The sequence below is a fragment of the Scyliorhinus torazame genome, chromosome 30, assembly GCF_047496885.1.
Source record: "Scyliorhinus torazame isolate Kashiwa2021f chromosome 30, sScyTor2.1, whole genome shotgun sequence".
Lineage (NCBI taxonomy): Eukaryota > Metazoa > Chordata > Chondrichthyes > Carcharhiniformes > Scyliorhinidae > Scyliorhinus > Scyliorhinus torazame.
The window spans coordinates 15568563-15581897 of record NC_092736.1 but is presented as its reverse complement, the minus strand read 5'-3'; the positions used below and the strand labels follow the sequence as shown (position 1 = coordinate 15581897).

Sequence of the window (13335 nt, the reverse complement as noted above, 5' to 3'; positions counted from 1 at the left end):
ATCCTACAAGCAGCAATGTGATAATAACCAGAGAATCTGTTTTGTTGGTCGTGGGATAAATTGGCCAGGATACTAGGCGAAGAGCCCTGCTACTCTTCGAGTCACTGCCGCAGACCCTTTTGCAGCGATTTGAGGCGGCAGACAGGGCCAGGGTTTGAAAGCCCGCTGTGTCTCCCACCAATGCAAGATGGCCAATGCAAGATGGCCGCTGACACCCGTCTGCACATGTGCACAGAGGTCCGATGGCATCGCTGTCAGAGTCTGCAACCTGGAGCTCAGAGTGGGAGAAGGTGGAGAAGCAGTATGGCCTAACGCTCACAGGAATCTACAATCCACTTACATTATCTTCTGTGCAGAGCATGTGCGGGGAGGCACCGCGAAGCTGAGCGCGGAGAGCACAGCTTCAGTCACACCGAGTCTTACATCACATAGTGAGAGGGAGCTTTGAAGCACTGACCAAAATGACTGCAGTAAAATATCCCACAAGGAACAGAGTTTAGTTCCCCACCTGCGAATCCTCCCTGTAAAAGAGGTTTCCAAAAACCTGTCACTTTCAGTGCAGGATAGAAATTCACAATGTTCCCTGCCGGGGACCATGAGGACCGCGCACGCGCACTGCCGCACACCATCCCCGATAAAGATGGCGGCCATTAGCCTCGGCTTACATCAGCGTACAACTGTGCTCTTTGGCATTGGCAGCGGCAGGGAGGCATGGTGGCACTGTGGTTAGCACTGCTGCCTCACAGGCTAGGGCACCCGGGTTCGATTCCGACCTCGGGTGACTGTCTGTCTGTGTGGAGTTATCACATTCTCCCCGTGACTGGGTGGGTTTCCTCCGGGTGCTCTGGTTTCCTCCCGCAGTCACAAGATGAGCAGGTTAGGTGCATTGGCCACACTAAATTGCCCTTTAGTGCCGAAAAGGTTCGGTGGGTTTACAAGGAAAGGGCGTGGGCCGAGGTAGGGTACTCTTTCGGAGGGTCGGTGCAGAGCCAATGGGCCGAATGGCCTCCTTCGGCACTGTAGGGATTCTCTGATTCTACGAATGCACAGTATCTCACTCAAAAGGCAGCAACTCCAACAGTGCAGCTCTGGACACAGTGCGGCACAACAGACAACACTTGAGTGGCAGCCTGGATTCGGTACTCAGGTCTCTGGGGTGGGGGTCTGAACAAATGGCAGAAACTGAGGAGCGGGGAAATGCTCAGCTGAAATGCAGCGCTGCCTCCGATGCCTGGGAGGTGCAGTTGCAGTGCGAGAGGTTTACACAGGCCGGTTTCCATTACACCCCCGGACTTGAGAGTTTGAGGGAGAGGATCGTACGCACAAAACGTGGCAGCAGCAAGTGTGGGCGGCACGGCTGGCACAGTGGTTAGCACAGCTGCCTCACAGCGGCAGGGGCCCGGGTTCGAATCCGACCTCGGGTGACTGCCTGTATGGAGTTCGCACTTTCTCCCCGTGTTTGTGTGGGCTTCCTCTGGGTGTTCCGGTTTCCTCCCACAGTCCAGCAGTGCAGGTTAGGTGGATGGGCCATGGTACAACAATTGTCCCTTGGTGTCCAAAGATGAGGACGTTAGGTGGGGTTATGGGGATAGGGTGGGGAAGTGGGCCTAGGTGGGGTGTTTTTTCAGAGGGTCAGTACAGACGCGATGGGCTGAACGGCCTTCTTCTGCACTGTAGAAATGCTATGGTTTGCAGGCCGGAATTGCTTGCACATGGTATCATGTCTAACATGATATCATCACCAACCCTTCAATTGGCTGGATGAGTGAGTCCGTGTTCCCAGTCCTGATCAATAACTGGCAGAAAAATGCATTAACGGACACTAGGCAAGGGGCAAATTCAGCTTCATGTGTGATGCCCCCATGATACTTACTCCACTCGCCTCCATGTCTAGCCTGGCACATGAGGGAGGGTGAAGTGCCAGAGGATGACTAGCATCAGAGGATCGGTAGCGTCCTTGGGAAATCAATGCTCGAGGGCCCAGGGCAAGGAAGCATACGCTTAAGAGAATACTGGCAAGAGGAAAATATAAGAACTAAAATCAACAGACAAACCCCAATGGAGACCAGAAAAGGAAAACAGAAATTACAAATGAGATTAAAGAGAAGCCTACTGTGAGGAAACCGCTACTAAAATATTATTGTGCTGAAAATATTGCATTACATTCATGGGCAAGTAACAATGTAGAGTGTAGGGAAAGGAGCACGCCCATTGTTGACAGATTTTTCCATGGGCTGTTGTCATGTGAGAGTATCTTTAAGAAATGGGTGTTTAAGAAATGTACCTTTAAGAAATGGGTGTTTATCAGTGATGTCAGAGAGTGGGTGGAGCTGGGCTGTCTGTCCCTTTTTACTTTCGTTTTAGGCTGTTTGCTGCAGGGTGTGTTTTAGTTTTGTTTTCAGTGTTGGAGCTGAAGCCAGACAGAGCAAGTGTACTGTTGATCTCTCTGCCATGAAAAGACTATCTCTTGATCATTTGGTGAATTCAGAATTATAAATGTTCTCAGTAGTGACTTTAACCTGATGTGCTTCTGTTAAAAGGTGTTTCTTTTGTCTTCTGGATGTTGTTTGGGAAGTTATTATGGATTACTTAGTGTTGTAGTCTTTGGGGGTTGTATTTGAATTGATGGTTGCTAAGATGTTCACTGTATGTTTTAAAAAGGTTAACTTCAGTTCATAGAATAAACATTGTTTTGCTTTAAAAAATACTTTTCCGTTTCTGCTGTACCACACCTGTAGAGTGGGCCGTGTGCTCCCCATACCACAATCTATTAAAAGTTGTGGGTCAGGTGAACTCCATGATACACTTTGGGGTTCCCTAAACCCTGGCCCATAACACCATTTACAGTTCTTTGAGTTTAAAAGTGAAAGAGGTTCTCGAGTCTCTGGAACACTCTTAGAATCATAGAATTTACAGTACAGGAGGCCATTCGGCCCATCGAGTCTGCACCGGCCCTTGGAAAGAGCACCACACCCAAGCCCACACCTCCACCTTATCCCCATAACCCCAACTAATCTTTTTTGGACACTAAGGGCAATTTGGCATGGCCAATCCACCTAACCTGCACGTCTTTGGACTGTGGGAGGAAACCGGAGCACCCGGAGAAAACCCACGTAGACACGGGGAGAATGTGCAGACTCCGCACAGACAGTGACCCAAGCCGGGAATCGAACCTGGGACCCTGGAGCTGTGAAGCAACTGTGCTAGCCATTGTGCGACCATGCAGCTCAAAGGGTGATGGAAGCAGAGACTTAGAATGTTTTTAAGACAGCGGTAGATAGATTCTGAATAAGCAGAGGGGGGGTGGAAGGTTATCGGGGACAGGCAGGAGTTCAGGTTATAGTCAGACCACGGAGGCGATGGCGTAGTGGCATTGTTATTGGGCCACCTGCAATGCTCTGGGGGCTCAGGTTCCAATCCCACTGTGGCAGATGGCGAAATTTGAATTCAATAAAATCTGGAATTAATACAAGTTCTAATGGTGACCATGAAACCATTGACAATTGTTGTGAACAAAAAAAAACCCCATCTGGTTTGCTAATCGGGAAGGAAATCTGCCGTTCTTATCTGGCCTGGCCTACACGTAAATCCAGACCCACAGCAATGTGGTTGACTCTGAACGGCCCTCAGTTCAAGGGACGTTAGGGACGGGCGATAAAAGCGAGTCCAACCAGCAATGCCGTCAATCAATGAATAAAGTAAAGCCATGATTTGATTGAATGGCACAGCAGCCTCGAGGGGCAGATTGGCCGACTCTTGCTCCTAATGCATCGGTTTGTATGAGATGACAAGGAGCAGCAGCCCGAACGTACGGGAGAATGGAAAAGGGTGGGCAGCAGGCAGAATTCAGAGAACTAATTCAATCAAAACCGGAATACCGATCGCAGAGAAATGTTCTTGCAGTAATGTTGGGAAATTGAAAGGGAAAATGGGATTGCTGGCCTGGCAAAGTGTATGACTGTGTGAGAGAGGGAGAATGAAAAATAAGATTGATGTGAAAATTCAGCTATCTGCAATTTAACCGAAATGGAGCTTGTCTTATCTACCTCCCTTTCTCACTGTTGGCCTACATTGTGCCCCAAACCTCCAAAAGTCTCAAATTCAAAACTCTCAACCTTGCAGACCTCGCCATAATCTTGCCCCATTCCATATCCAACAAGCTCCAGCTCTACACTCCATTTCTTTAAGCCTCTATCTCTCATCCATCCCCTGTTCTTTTTGCTCTGCAATTAAGAGCTGTCTTTAGTTGCACATGGATCACACTTTGTCTTCCATTCCTAAACTGCTCTGTGTCTCCATCTCCCTTTCACTCAAGCCCATCATGTAATGGTCTCTTGTTTTCCTCAAATACCTTCGGACAAGTTGTGTCAATCAGATGAAAGAAACTTTAGCAGGCAGACAGACTCCAAGACAATGAGGCCAGTAAATCAGATAACCCCGAGCTATGTGGTAGAGATCTGTCAAATAACCTTTTGTTAAAAAGAAATCATTCATAGGATGTGGCCGTTGTTGGCTCGGCCAGCGTTTATTGCCCTTCCCTAATTGCTCCTCCAGGTGGTGGGGTTCCCAGGTATCTGCTCCCCTTGCCCTTCTAGATGGCAGTGGTTGTGGGTTTGGAAGGTGTTGCCTCATGAGTCTTGGTGAGTTCCCACTGTGCACCTTGTGGGTTGTACACACTACGTCTACAGTGCATCGTTGGTGGAGGGAGTGAATGTTTGTGGATGGGATGCCAATAAAGCTGGCTGCTCTGTCCTGGATGGAGTTGAGCTTCTGGAGTGTTGTTGGAGCTGCGCTCATCCAGGCAAGTGGAGAGTATTCCATCACATTCCTGACTTGTGGCTTGTCGAGGGTGGACAAGCTTTGGGGAGTCAGGAGGTGAGTTACTCGCCACAGGATTCCAAACCTCTGACCTCCTCTTGTAGCCACAGTATTATATTTCTCATCCAGTTTTGTTTCCGGCCAATGGTACCCAGGATGTTGATGCCCTCAACCAATTTCAACAACCTAATTGCTAAATGTTTACAGGCCACTTTGGGAGGTTATTTTTCCACATTTTAACGGAGCATTTTGAAATTTCTCACCCACGTTCCCTAGCACCATCGAGGCCTATCAAGTGGGTGGTAGTCAAGAGGTTAATAAGAAAAACAAATGAAAGTGCCCCGAGCAGAGGTTAGAACAGTGTTTTTTTATATAAGTCGTTACCGTTTGATCTTGGCACAAAATATTAACTGCACCATTTTCTGCACGTTTATTCAGACTAAAGTTTAGATTTCCATTGTATCCTCAGGGCTTGCAATTTGGATTGTTTGACAGCTTATAGTTTGCAGTCTTTTTAAGGCGTTGGCTATGGGGCAGGGGTGGGGGTGGAGGGAAAGAAATATAAAATCCCCAACTCTTAAAAAATTGTTACAAGAAGGAATATCAAGGAAATGAAATGAAATGAAAATCGCTTATTTTCACAAGTAGGCTTCAAATGAAGTTACTGTGAAAAGCCCCTAGTCGCCACATTCCATGCAAACAGAGACAGGTATTGAGTCAATACCATTGACCTGTCCCTCTGATCTTTCAACGAATGCATCCCACTATTAGGTCCTATGCTAGAATAGTGGTTAGGTTACTGGATTAGTCATTCAGGAGTGTAGACTGATGATCCAGAGACACAGATCTCAGCACAGGGATTGGGGAATTTCAATTCCCGTCCATTAAATAAATCTGGTATTCAAAAGGTACTCTCAGGAAGGGTGACTGTGAAATGACGGATTATCGGAAAATCCCATCTGGTTAAGGAATTTTCTTGAGGGGAGGAAGTAATCTGCCATCCAGTCTATTTTACCCCAGATCCACAGCAACTTGCCTCCAAAATGGCCTTGTGAGGGAGACCGATGCATTCGAGAAAGAGGCTTGCCACTCCCTTCTCGAGAGGCAATTAGGGGCGGGCAATAAATACCAGCTTCGCGGCACAGCGGTTAGCACTCCTGCCTCACAGCACCAGGGGCCTGGGTTCGATTCCGTCCTCCAGTGAATGTCTGTGCGGAGTCTGCACGTTCTCCCCGTGTTTGCATGGTTTTCCTCCGGGTGCCCCGGTTCCCTCCCACGGTCTGAAAATGTACAGGTTAGGTGGCTTGGCCACGTGAAATAGCCCAGCGGCTATGTTAGGTGGGGTTACAGGGATGGGGTGGGGATTGGGCCTAGGTAGGGCGCTCTTTCAGAGGCATCAGTGCAGACTCAATGGGCCGAATGGCCTCTTTCTGCACTGTGGGGATTCTCTGACACTGGCGCCCACGTCCCAGAAAGGAATTTTAAAAGTAGTGCCACTCAAGAGGCACAACTTATTATTCCTTCATGGTCGCTGGATCAAAGCCCTGGAGTTACCCGGTTGAACACCATCACGACAAGGGCTGCCAGCACAGTGGTCCAGGCCCATCCACAACCTTTGCAGGGCAGCCACAGATGGGCAATAAACATGTCCCTGCTGTTATTGCCCGCTTCCAAAGAACACTTTGCAAATTTAAAAATGTATTTTGCACTTTTAGTAAGTCTTTGAAACCATCGCTGGCGCTACTGCCCGAGTCAAGAACGTATTTTTGGAGGCCTGTTTTAATTTGCATTTACCTCATCTTTTGTTACACGCTTGGACCAGTCACCACTGCAAAATAATATTCGCGATTCACCTTACACAGCATTTAATAAGAAATTAAACATTGAGATAACCTTTCACCTCATCTTCAGGACACGCCGGAGTTTCAGCCGTACTATTTTACTCTCCTCGTAGCGCAGGACGCAATCTTCGTGATAAAGTGTTGGGAAAGGTTTCATGACAAAATTGTTCTAATGCAGATGACACAACGGCTTAAATTGTGTTCCAAGGGATTAATGAGTCATTTGTTTATGGTGACATGGCTTGCTCTTTAAAGATCCCTTTGAGATGGACCTTCCGACTATTAGGGTTAAAACCACAAAGCCTGAAAACTGGATTTTTGTAAATGGTCCCCTGAAGGTGTGTTCCAAAATTCAGATTAAATCTTCCAAGACTCCAAAACAAAATTTCATCTCCATAAAGAAATGAACTGGCGAGGAAAACCCTTCCCCAAGGTTGTGGGGGTGAGGGTGAAGCCATGCCCGATAGTGGCAATCTTCGGGGTATCGGAGCAGCCAGGGTTACACATGGGGAAGGGGCCAACGCCCTCACTTCCCTAATCGCACGCCGGAGAATCCTGCTCGGCTGGCGATCGGCAGCACCACCCACAGCTGCAGACTGGCTCACTGACCGCTCGGAATTTCTCCACCTGGAGAAGATTAAGTACGCCACCCGAGGGTCGGAGGAAGGCTTCCTGGGCACTTGGGGGAAGTTTGTCGGCCTGTTCTAAAACCTGTTCGAGGCCAGCAACAAGAGTCAGCTAATAAGAATTTTTTAAAACCCACCAAGGTAGATGAGGTACCAAAAGACTGCGCAACAAGAGATGGGGAGGGGGGGGGCTACCCCTCTTTGGGGGGGGGGGGGCGCTACCCCTCTTTTTGTTTTCTATTCTGTCCGGAAAATAAAAGAAAAACACAGCCGAAGCCGGGAGGGGTGGGGAGGGGAGAGGGGGGGGGGGGGCGACGACAAGGGGGAAGGGGGAGGAACCATAGACAGATCCAGAGGGCAACTAAATGCACATAGGGTGAGTTGAACGAAGGACAAAATAAACCTCTCTATATAATAAAGGAAATTAGCGCGGGTGAGAAAAATGTGATGTGTGCATATACAACGGTTTATAAACATGGGAAATGCCAATAAAAAGATTTTTTTTAAAAAGAGAAAGACTTTGTGAGAAAAACTGGCAGGTTATTTTTCTATAAAAAGTTGCCGGGTTCGGCATCGGATCGATGGGCCGAATGGCCTCCTTCTGTGCTGTAGCGACTCAATGATTCAATCAAATGTTGCATTATTTCCTCAATTCCCTATGACTCCCTTGCTGAACCCCCGTCATGAATCCTTTGTTTCAGCCTTTTTTTTAACCCCCAAAGCATACAGATGTGCTCGGACTTCAGGAACGGTTAGTTTGTTTCGCTAAAAGCAAATTGAGGGGGGAGAATGAGAAAAATCATAGGCCTACTTTCTCAGGGAAGTGAAGCAGCCACACCCTGCCCCAGCCCGCCTCTCCCTGTTGTGATTCTGGCCCTGGGCTGTCCTTGCGGATCGTGCATATTCCAATTATTGCCAGTCCCGGAGACAACAAAGTTTGCCGCTTTCACCACCATTTATTGCAGCCCAGAGGCAGGCAGGCATGTGCTAGACACATTGTCTAATTACTATCAATCGCAGAGTCCAGATGGCGTGTCAAGCGGCAGGACTGTCTTGGAGTCACTGGGAGGCATCTTTAACCGGGTACATGCTAAAGATTTCTGAAGCAAATCCTCTCGCTGTTGCGATGAAATGCTTCTGTTGCCATAGCGTGAGGTCACGTGCTTTGCGGCCTGAAGTAACACTGGATTTTCATTGACAGATTATTAAAGGGAGCTGTTGGAAAACCAACCCCCTGCTGGAGGTCACAGTGGGAGTTATGCTGTCAAAGGGTTAAGGGCGCGACATGATCATGGAGACGTGAAACATTCCGTATGCCAACCTCGAAGGGGTTTTGGAGTGAAGAATTGCTGTAACTCTCCCCCACCCCCTCTCAACCACCCTCCCCGCCACACCACCAGCAGAGATGCAGAATTCAAGATGTGACAAAAAGAAGAGACTTTTGAACCTTGCAGGATTTAATTCTGACATGGATGCTTCGGTGAGACTGTACACCCACTGGGAGATGATCGATCTCAATACCGCGTGCTGTTCCAGAACACAATCCAGCCAGCAGAGATTATTTTCCAGGTAGCACACGTCCGAGAAGGAAACATATGGCTCCTTGTACTATTTTTTTGTTTTAAAGATTGGAATTCTGGGAACCAGGTCCCAAGTAGCCAGCAGCTGACCCCGTGGCTGATGTCACACTCCACCCAAATGCCCTTTTACCAAACACTTATTTAAGGCAACATTTAAGGGCAGCTGTCACAAAGCTAATTGGCAAATAGTTCCCACTTTCCTGAGCAATGGTGCTGTTGTACTTGTCATAGGTCAGGACGGTACTCCCACTGATCAAAGATGTGCAGATTCGGTGGATTGGCCATGCTAAGTTGACCCTTAGTGTCACACACGCACACGCTGTGCACTTAAACACTCCGCACAGACAGTGGCACAGACCCAAGCTGGGAATCGAACCCGGGTCCCTGGCTCTGTGAGGCAGCCGTGCTAACCACTGAGCCACCAAACCGCCCCCGTTAATCTTATCAGGTACGGGCGGCGTCTCTCTCACGCAGTCATGTTTCAGAGTGAAGAGTTTCCAGCTGGTTAATGTAACAGCTGCTCATACAGCCATCAAGCACTCCACTCATTGTCGGTGCTGTGTGTATTTAGAGATCGGGCTCCATTGACTGAAAGGGAAAAAAAATGTACTAGTGATTTAACAGCGCCTTTCCGAATCTTAGCAAGGCCCAAAATGCTTGACAGACAACAAAGTACTTTGAAGTTTTGAAGAGCAGTCGCTATTGAAATGTAAATGTCACTGTGCTAACAGCATTAAAACCGTAGGCCTGTGTTGACAGTAAAGGATGGCACGGTAGCACAGTGATTAGCACTGTTCCTTCATAGCACCAGGGTCCCGGGTTCGATTCCCGGCTTGGGGAGTTTGCACATTCTTCCCCGTGTCTGTGTGGGTTTCCTCCGGGTGCTCCGGTTTCCTCCCACAAGTCCCGAAAGACGTGCTGTCAGGTGAACTGCACATTCCGAATTCTCCCTCTGTGTACCCGAACAGGCACCGGAGTGTGGCGACTAGGGGCTTTTCACAGTAACTTCATTGCCAGTGTTAATGTAAGCCTACTTGGGACACTAATAAACATTATTATTAACCAACTGGACACGTTCTTCAACATTAGCTGGGCTGTGATAGAGAGAGGGGGGACATTCAAAATCTGCCTCCTATTTAAGTCGCAAGTACCACCACATAGCGATTACATGAAAAACAGCTCCCACAACAGTTTATAATTTTAGTCGCAGTGCACAATTTTTCGTGACAGTGTTTAAATAAATGTTTCGCTTAATTTTACATAGAATTTACAGTACAGGAGGCCATTTGGCCCATCGAGTCTGCACCGGCTCTTGGAAAGAGCACCCTACCCAAGGTCAACACCTCCACCTTATTCCCATAACCCAGTAACCCCACCCAACACTAAGGGCAATTTTGGACACTAAGGGCAATTTATCATGGCCAATCCACCTAACCTGCACATCTTTGGACTGTGGGAGGAAACCGGAGCACCCGGAGGAAACCCACGCAGACACGGGGAGGATGTGCAGACTCCGCACAGACAGTGACCCAAGCCGGAATCGAACCTGGGACCCTGGAGCTGTGAAGCAATTGTGCTATCCACAATGCTACCATAGTGCCTGTATTTGACATGATGTTGAAAAGTGTGTCATTAGAGGGGCCTTTGGTCATCCTCAACTCAGCACAGATCGTTGTTTTGCTTCTATCTTGTGGAAATGCTTTGTCGCCAGTTTGTACCATAACAATGATGCTACATCACAACAGTGGCAATACTTGGGAGTGTACCGCAGTGGTTGCCTTGGGACGTCCTGAGGGTTAGAAAGGGGGGCTATACAAATGTAACTTCTTTCTTTTCTTCTCCCTTGTCCAATGAGAGTGGTTTTGACGACCCCCCCCCCCCCCCCCCCGCACCCCCCCATGATATTGATTCCCTTTCAAACGGGCTTCTAAAATAAAAGAATCTTAAATAACATAAAACCGGCTTGCATTTGAAGAGAGCATTACTACGTCTCTTCATAGCACTTTTTTGAGTGCAATGAATTACTTTGAATGCAATGATTGGCTTGTGGTTAGCACGTCACAGCTGATTGTAGCGTTTGAAAGTGTTCAGAGAAGATTTGGTCTCGTTGTTGCAGAACTGGAAAATGCATTTCTAAAGAACACATTTATGATTTCCACAGCGAGTGACAGGCAGAGGAGATCGTTGGGCACAGTCTTCAAGCATGTTCAATAGGTTGAATGCTGATCAACCAGAGAGGATAGTTAGTTTCTGATCAAGTGAATCCTTGTGGCATCCTCTAACATGTGGAAGGTGTTCACACATCAGCTCCTCCAGCGAGCCAGTGAGTTGCTCGCTTTGACTCTGAACCGTCCCAGCAGTTTTTAAAGGCTGCAATGAAAGTCATTGTTAAGATGAAACAGACAGAAACAGAGGGCCAGGGTTACGATTGCAGTCGTACCGAAGCCCGAAAGACCCGACCTCCTGTCCCATTCATTTGATAAACCACCAACTAGCCGTGCCCTTGTGGTCTGGAGTCGACCCCTGCGGCAAGAACTCATACCTCCTGAATCCCCAGAGCCTGTCCATCATCGACAGGGTGCAAGTCAGGAGTGTGATGGAATACTCTCCACTTGCCTGGGTGAGTGCAGCTCCAACAACACTCAAGAAGCTCAACACCATCCAGGACAAAGCAGCCCCGCTTGATTGCTCCCCCTTCCACAAACATTCACTCCCTCCACCACCGACGCACAGTGGCAGCCGTGTGTACCATCTACAAGATACACTGCAGGAACTCACAAAGGTTCCTTCAAGAGCACCTCCCAAACGCACAACCTCTACCATCCAGAAGGACAAGGGCAGCAGATACATGGGAACACCACCAACTGCAAATTCCCCTCCAAGTCACTCACCACCCTGACTTGGAAATATATCGGCCATTCCTTCACTGTCGCTGGGTCAAAATCCCAACTCGCTCGCTAACAGGAGTGTGGGTGTACCTACACCTCAAGGATTGTAACGGTTGAAGAAGGCAACTCATGGCCATCTTTTCAAGGGCAACTAGGGATGGACAATAAATGCTGGTCTAGCCAGCGACACCCACATCCTGTAAATGAATGAAGAAAACCTGGCAAATTCATTGAGTAGATACAGTGGGAATGACAAACATTATGGTGGTGAATGGGCTTCTGTATGGCTGGCCTTAGCGATGCAGGTTTGGGTTGGTGCGCATGCGTGTGGGCGCATGTTTCCCACACAGGAACAACCTTGCATATCAGCTTCACGCCCCAAAGTTGAAGAGCCCACCCAGAGACCCTTAACATGTCACGGAGTGTCCTCATTCTCATGGGATGGACACGTCAAAGACACATTCTTAGATCTCGTTTCTCCAGAAGTGTTGCATTCTTGCCAAAGTGTAGACGGGGGAGTGTCAACAGGCTTTTTCAATCGCGGAGGGCCCTAGGTTCAATCCTGACCTCACCTTTACGCTACAGAGTAATCGGGGAGACGCACGTGGCTAATTGATTCCCTTGCTGTCCGGGTGCAAGTCACTCAAAGCCAATTGTAGCTCCAGAATGGCTGTCACATGGGGCATGGTTGTGTAACAGCATCTGTTACCATGGCTACCTCTCTGGTGAAGGACACCACTCACTCCTCTTGACTAGAATTACGGTTGGCAATTCTAGATCACCACATGATCACCTGCCTCTGCTTGTCAATGTTCAATGACCCACCCCACCCTCCCTCACTCCTGCCAATGACCATCACACCTGCCCATTCTTGTGGGCAAATATTTTCACTAATTACAACCCAAAGTGCTAAGAGGAAGGGTGGAATTCTCACCCCCCTCCCCACCCCCCCACGCCGGGTGGGAGAATCGCCGGGGCACCGCGCGAGTCCCGCCACGCCGCCCCGGCACCCGCACACAATTCTCCTCCCCCCGCCCCTCAAACCGGCGCGGCAAGAATCACGGCTGGCCGCTGGGAGAATCGCCGCTCGCCACTTGTAACGGGCGAGCGGCGATTCTCCGGCCCGGATGGGCCAAGCGGCCTGCCCAACACGACGGGTTGCCGCCGGCGCCGTCCACACCTGGTCGCTGCCGATGGGAACAACGCGGGAACGCTGGGGGGGGGGGGGGGGGGGCGGCCTATGGGGGGGGGGGGGGGTTCCTGAACCGGGGGCGGCCTCAAAAGGGGTCTGGCCCGCATTCGGTGCCCACCGATCAGCGGGCCTGCCTCTCTGAAGGAGGACCTCCTTTCCTCCGCCGCCCCGGAAAGATCCATCCGACATTTTCTTGCGGGGCGGCCTCGGGGAGGACGGCAACCGCGCATGCGCGGGTGACGTCATTTACGTGCTGCCGCTTTTACACGCCGCCAAGGCCCGGCGCACGTAAATGACGCAACGCTGCTCCTAGCACCCCCCGGGAGCGGGAGAATAGGTGGGCTGGGAGCGGCCTCCGACGCTGGATTGAAAGACTCCGGTTTTCACTCC

General features: G+C 49.4%; 1 protein-coding gene across 11 annotated transcripts in view; it reads right to left on the bottom strand.

Annotated features, from left to right (window-relative positions):
- The window catches only part of LOC140404397 (CUGBP Elav-like family member 4), a 977034-nt gene that overhangs the window by 875384 nt on the left and 88315 nt on the right, over positions 1–13335 (bottom strand). The gene's annotated exons all lie outside the window — the stretch shown is intronic.